This window comes from Pan paniscus, chromosome 9, assembly GCF_029289425.2.
Source record: "Pan paniscus chromosome 9, NHGRI_mPanPan1-v2.0_pri, whole genome shotgun sequence".
Taxonomy (NCBI): Eukaryota; Metazoa; Chordata; class Mammalia; order Primates; family Hominidae; genus Pan; species Pan paniscus.
The window spans coordinates 20,569,401-20,575,400 of NC_073258.2; positions in this window are offsets into that span (position 1 = coordinate 20,569,401).

A 6,000-nucleotide genomic window follows, 5' to 3' on the forward strand; every position below is an offset into this window, starting at 1 on the left:
TCCCCTGTGGCATAGTTCACTCTCTTCTTTTGGGAACTGTGAGGCTATCTTCTCAATGGCAGTCATCTCCTGAGCTGTTGGCCTTGCCATACCTAACTAACAATAAAATCTATATTCTAAGGTAAAAACAAAACAGATAGGGTCTCACTCTGTTGCCCAGGCTGGAGTACAGTGGTGTGATCATGACTCACTGCAGCCTCAAACTCCTGGGCTCAAGCAGTTCTCTCATCTCAACCTCCCGAGTAGCTGGGACTACAGGCACACACCACCATGCCTGGCTAGTTTTCTTATTTTTTTTGTAGATACAGGGTCTTGTTATGTTGCCAAGGCTGGTCTTGAACTCCTGGGCTCAAGTGATCCTCCTGCCTTGGCCTCCCAAAGTGCTGCAATTACAGGCATGAGCCACCATGCCCAGATCAGAAATCTTACTAAAAATATTTCAAGGAGAAGAGAAAGCCAAAAATGTTGAATATATATATATGTGTGTGTGTGTGTGTATATATGTATATATGTGTATATATGTGTGTGTATATATATGTATATGTGTATATATATATGTATATATATATGTATATTGGGGCAGGTGTGGTGGCTGATGCCTGTGGTCCTAACTACTTGAGAGTCTGAGGTGGGAGGATTGCTTGAGCCTGGGAGATCGAGGCTGCTGTGAGCTGAGACTACACCACTGCACTCCAGCTTGGGTGACAGAGTGAGACCCTGTCTCCAAAAAAACAAAAAGAAAAAGAAAAAAAGATGGAAAAAGACATGAAAAAACAACAACAGAAATACCCACACATCATCAATGGGAGGGAAGCATCTTGAGGCAGCAAAGCGGGAGTGCTAGTAGAGAGGCAGATAGGGCGTTGGACCTGAGGCATTAAGGAAAGTCAGGATTTGGAGCTTACAAGTCTCTCATTGGAGATGGGATGGGGTTGGAATGAATGTCTGAGCAAACACAAAGCATTTCCTTCCCTAATGACTCCCCACCAGTCTAAAGAATCCCACATTAGGTCAAGCACGGTGGCTCACGCCTATAATCCCAGCACTTTGGGAGGCCAAGGCGGGTGGATCACGAGGTCAGGAGATCGAGACCATCTTGGCTAACATGGTGAAACCCCGTCTCTACTAAAAATACAAAAAAATTAGCCGGGCGTCATGGTGGGCGCCTGTAGTCCCAGCTACTCGGGATGCTGAGGCAGGAGAATGGTGTGAACCCGGGAGGCGGAACTTGCAGTGAGCCTAGATCGCGCCACTGCACTCCAGCCTGGGGGACAAAACGAGACTCTGTCTCAAAAAAAAAAAAAAATTCCCACATTAGAGTTGGGGAAATGGGCAGTCCTGGTGGAAGTTAGGGAACAGATCTGGGACACGTTATAGCCAGCTGGACTACAGGAGTCCATAAGCTCAATTCTTCCTTGACTCTGAAACCTTTCACTGGTCCTAATGCCTAGTAATTCCAGGCCTTTCCCAGTTGTGCCAGGCTTGGAGGTGAACACATCTATGTGCCAAGAAGGAAAGGTATGCCAAGCAGGGGCTTATGTCATCCTTATCCTCAGTCTGTCTATAAGTGGTATATACCCCTGTTCCCCTTGCAAGATCTGCTGGGCTTAGGTCTCCTGGCTGTGAGTTCCCCATACCTGGGCATAAATGTAGTGAGCCTGAGCTCCCAAATAAGGTTGGGGGCTCCAGAGAGGTGGAGAGCCCTGTGTCTGGGAAGTGTGCCCACCCAGCAGGTCTGACCAGGAAGATACACTGCTGGGGTTATGGAAAAAGACTATGTGTCCAGGTCTCTTGATTCTCCATCTAGGCAGAGAATCATCTTTAATTAATGGGAAATTGGAAGGCAAATTACTTGGACCTGAAATTACTTTTTGTTTATTGAACCACTGTGTTGTAAATCACATCTCTCTGAAGGCAAGAGAAACCAGGGAGTTACAAAATGTTTAGGAGAACTAAACAGGACTCCCTGTTTTGCTAACTAATCCGATTGAGACAGGCTCTCTGGTAAATCTACAAATTTGATGTTGTTCAACCATAAGCAGTAAATTTCCTATGCTGGATTTTCCTGACAATGAATGTAAAAGGAAAAGGAGTCTTTTTGACAAAATATTTTATTGTTCATCTAAACTGAAAAACTTCTCTATTTTTCAAAATTGCTATACATGTTTAAAGATGAAGATATTTGAATAGCCTAATTGGTACAGAAGGTTTAATGATGATTCCTAAGACATACCTATAAATTACTTGAAATTGAAACGAAATTTAAGAAGAATTATTGGAATTTTCCCCTTCTCAAATGAGTTCTTAGTTTCATAAATACTATACAAGTCCATAAGAGATTTGGGGTTTTGAGATGTCTTTTTTTTTTTTTTTTTCAGACGGAGTTTCACTGTTGTTGCCTAGGCTGGAGTGCAATGGCGTGACCTCAGCTCACTGCAACCTCCACCTCCCAGGTTCAAGCGATTTTCCTGCCTCAGCCTCCCAAGTAGCTGGGATTACAGGGACCTGCCACAACGCCAAGCTAATGTTTTGTATTTTTAGTAGAGATGGGGTTCACCATGTTGGCCAGGCTTGTCTGGAACTCCTGACCTCAGGTGATCCACCCGCCTATAATTTATTACTCCCTTTTGCAAATGTTTGAAAAGGAATAAAGTGCAATATTTTTAAACAGAATGCAGAGTTCTGTTGTCCTTTGGCAATACCAGTTTCAGACTCTGAGAGTGGCTCTTGCTGTTGCCGACAGTGGGCTGATGACCAAATCCCAACACGCCCCCGCTGCGAGTCCTTCATAACCTGATTCAGTCATCACTTAGAGGCCAGCAGGCTTCAGAGAGGCGTGAGCCTCAGCCAACAACCTATAGGGGAAGAGACGCAGAACTCAATGCAGACAGGTTTGGATTCTGGTGCCTAGAGAATGCAACTTGGAAACTCTGAGCCAGGAGAAAAGTGTTCTCTCTCCATGAGAGGGTGTGGGCTTTGTGAGAAGCGACACACAGCAAACACAATTAAGAGTCCACCCCTCAGCCGGGCGCAGGGGCTCACGCCTGTAATCCCAGCACTTTGGGAGGCCGAGGCGGGTGGATCACGAGGTCAGGAGATCAAGACCATCCTGGCTAACACAGTGAAACCCCGTCTCTACTAAAAATACAAAAAAATTAGCCGGGCGTGGTGGCGGGCGCCTGTAGTCCCAGCTACTCGGGAGGCTGAGGCAGGAGAATGGTGTGAACCCGGGAGGTGGAGCTTGCAGTGAGCCGAGATCGCGCCACTGTACTCCAGCCTGGGCAACAGAGCAAGACTCCATCTCAAAAAAAAAAAGAAAAGGAAAAAGAAAAAGAGTCCACCCCTGAATTAAATAGTTGGTCCTTTTGTGTTCCTGGTGATTCACTTGCTAAGTGGAAGAAACAGGAGGGAATCTTTTCTCCTGCCCTCCTGGTAATCGATAGCCCATGGCCTGGCTTTACTTCTGTAAAGTGGCAGGAGACCTTTTGACAGCTGAGCCATTTCTTATTTTATTTATTTTAATAAGAGATGGTAGGAATGAGCAATGATATTAGTACCTGGGGACTGTTGTTCTTAAGGAGAAACAATCTTAGAATGATTAGTGATACCCCTTGCTTTCTCTTTTCTTTCATTATACTTTTTGTACACATATTTTTCCCATTTATTTATTGGAATCTTACTGATTTATTATAAGTATAAGCTTTATGTCTACACATGTATAATCATTTTTCCCCAATTATAAGTCTCTTTTTCATGGAGTCACAGCCTAGACCTGGTTAGCCGCCATCTCCCCTCATTGTATGCCCAATATCTATTGTAGTATCTGCTGCATAGAAGGCACTCGATGCGTGAATGGATAATGACTGATGATGAATCAATAAATGAATGGACATGTCATTGTAAAAAATTCTAAAAATCTAGAATAACACAAGCTGTTGGCACTACCTAGAAACACAGATGTAAAACTTCCTAGGTTGTGTTTCACCATGGGAACATGTCTTTGAACAAAAATGGGATCATATTCTATTGCACTCTTTCCCTTAAGAGATTGTCTATACTTCTCCAGGTCATTAAGTGCTCTTCCACAATATCAGTATATGGCAGAGGCAAGGTCATACCAGGTCTGTCTGAAACCAGGGCTTGGCTCTTAACTTCCAGCCATACTGCCTCCAAGTCTAGGTGGCTGGGTTTTAGGATCTGTAATGGGAACTCAGTGTCACAACCTCTACTGGGAAGGTATTCTGGTGTTGCATAACAGGACTTCCTGTTAGAGATAACCATGGCAAAATGGAATGGAGACAAAGTTCAGGTTTCTGCTGCCAGGAGCTGAGATTGCTGTGACCAATGGCATTCTCCCAAACCAAATAATCCAACCTGGAATTACCATAAACCACTCCTCATCTTTTCAAGGGGTGTCCAAGTTCCCAGAAAAGAACATTTGTTAAGGGATGGAGGCAAGGAGGTGGAGAAGAAAGAACACTGGCCAAGGTATCATGAGTGTCCTGGGTTCTGGTCCTTGAATAAGCCATTTATCTTCTCTGCAGCTTCTCCATCTGATAGGAGTTTGGAGGCAGAGTTTTTTCTTAATGAGCAAAAGACAGTCGTGCCTAGGAGATGTGGTGTACATGTTAGAAAGAAGGGACTGGCTGTGACTCTATAAAAGATGAATTCATACAAAAACAAATTACCATTTCCCAGGGAGAAAGTTTGGATCCAGTAATTAGAGATCTCAAAAAGCAGAAGACCTGCCCTGTGAGGCCTGTGGCCTCCAAGTTTGAATGCTGTGTGTCAGCTTTAAAAACTAGTTTCTTGCTGATAAATGTTTCATATTAAGCATGTGTTGAGAGTACTCCTTGCCTACCTTCACTAGCCACTGTTTCCTTCCCCTCCTCCCTTGTCCCTTCATTCTCTCCAGAACTTTCTGCTAACTTCCATTCTCTTCAGGACTTCAGCATGGTTGGGAGAAGATCAGAAAGGCATCCTCACTGTTTTTATTTTAGTCCACTTGACCTTTGGGGAGTAGTTCCACTGGCTCATAAGTATCAGCCCCCCATAGCACAGCACCCCACACTGAGCCCGGAAGCAATAAAGAATCCCAATCTGCTGTCACTAACCAGCACGCTCAACCGCCATGTCCTTTACTCTTCTCATCTCCCTGCTTTCACGTCACATCAACTAATTTCTCTATGAGTCAGCCTCAACTCTCCCAACACTCTGCCCACTCTTCTTCTACTACCTTCCAGTGAGCTCCTTGAAAGAAGGGTCTGCGGTGAGGATGCCCCTTTATCTCTGCCTATTTCCTTCCCATTACAAAAACTTGAAACCTGCCTTTCCCATGTTGATTTCACTTTATTCTCATCTTTACCCATGGGGTATGCCTCCTGCAATTCCTCCTAGACAATAGAATGAGAAAGAGGGGTCCTCGTCCTCTTTGCTTTCCATGACCATTTCTCCATTCTTCACCTCTCTGATGTGTCCTCTTTGAAGTCCCTGATAAATTCATTACCACCTTCTCTCCAGTCTTACTAATGTTATCTGCACAAGTGATTTCCAAACAGGAAGATTTTCAAACACTGATTCCTGAAGATCACCCCCAACTCGCTGAACTGAGACCAAGACCTCCAAGATTATGGCTTAGGAATCTGCATTTTTTTTTTTTTTTTTGAGACAAGAGTCTCGCTCTGTTGCCAGGCTAGAGTGCAATGGTGGAATCATAGCTCATTGTAACCTCAAACTCCTGGGCTCAAGTGATCTTCCCGCCTCAGCCTCCCAAGTAGTGAGGACAACAGGAGTGTGCCACCATGCCCAGCTAATTGTTAATTTTTTGTAGAAATGGAGTCTCACTATGTTGCTCGGGCTGGTCTCAAACTCCTGACCTTAACCCATTCTCCGCCTCTGCCCCCAAAAGTGTTGGGATTACAGGTGTGAGCCACCGTGCCCAGCCTAGAAATACCCACTAGAAGCTTCTGTGTAGACAATCTGCTTAGTGATGTTTGGAGA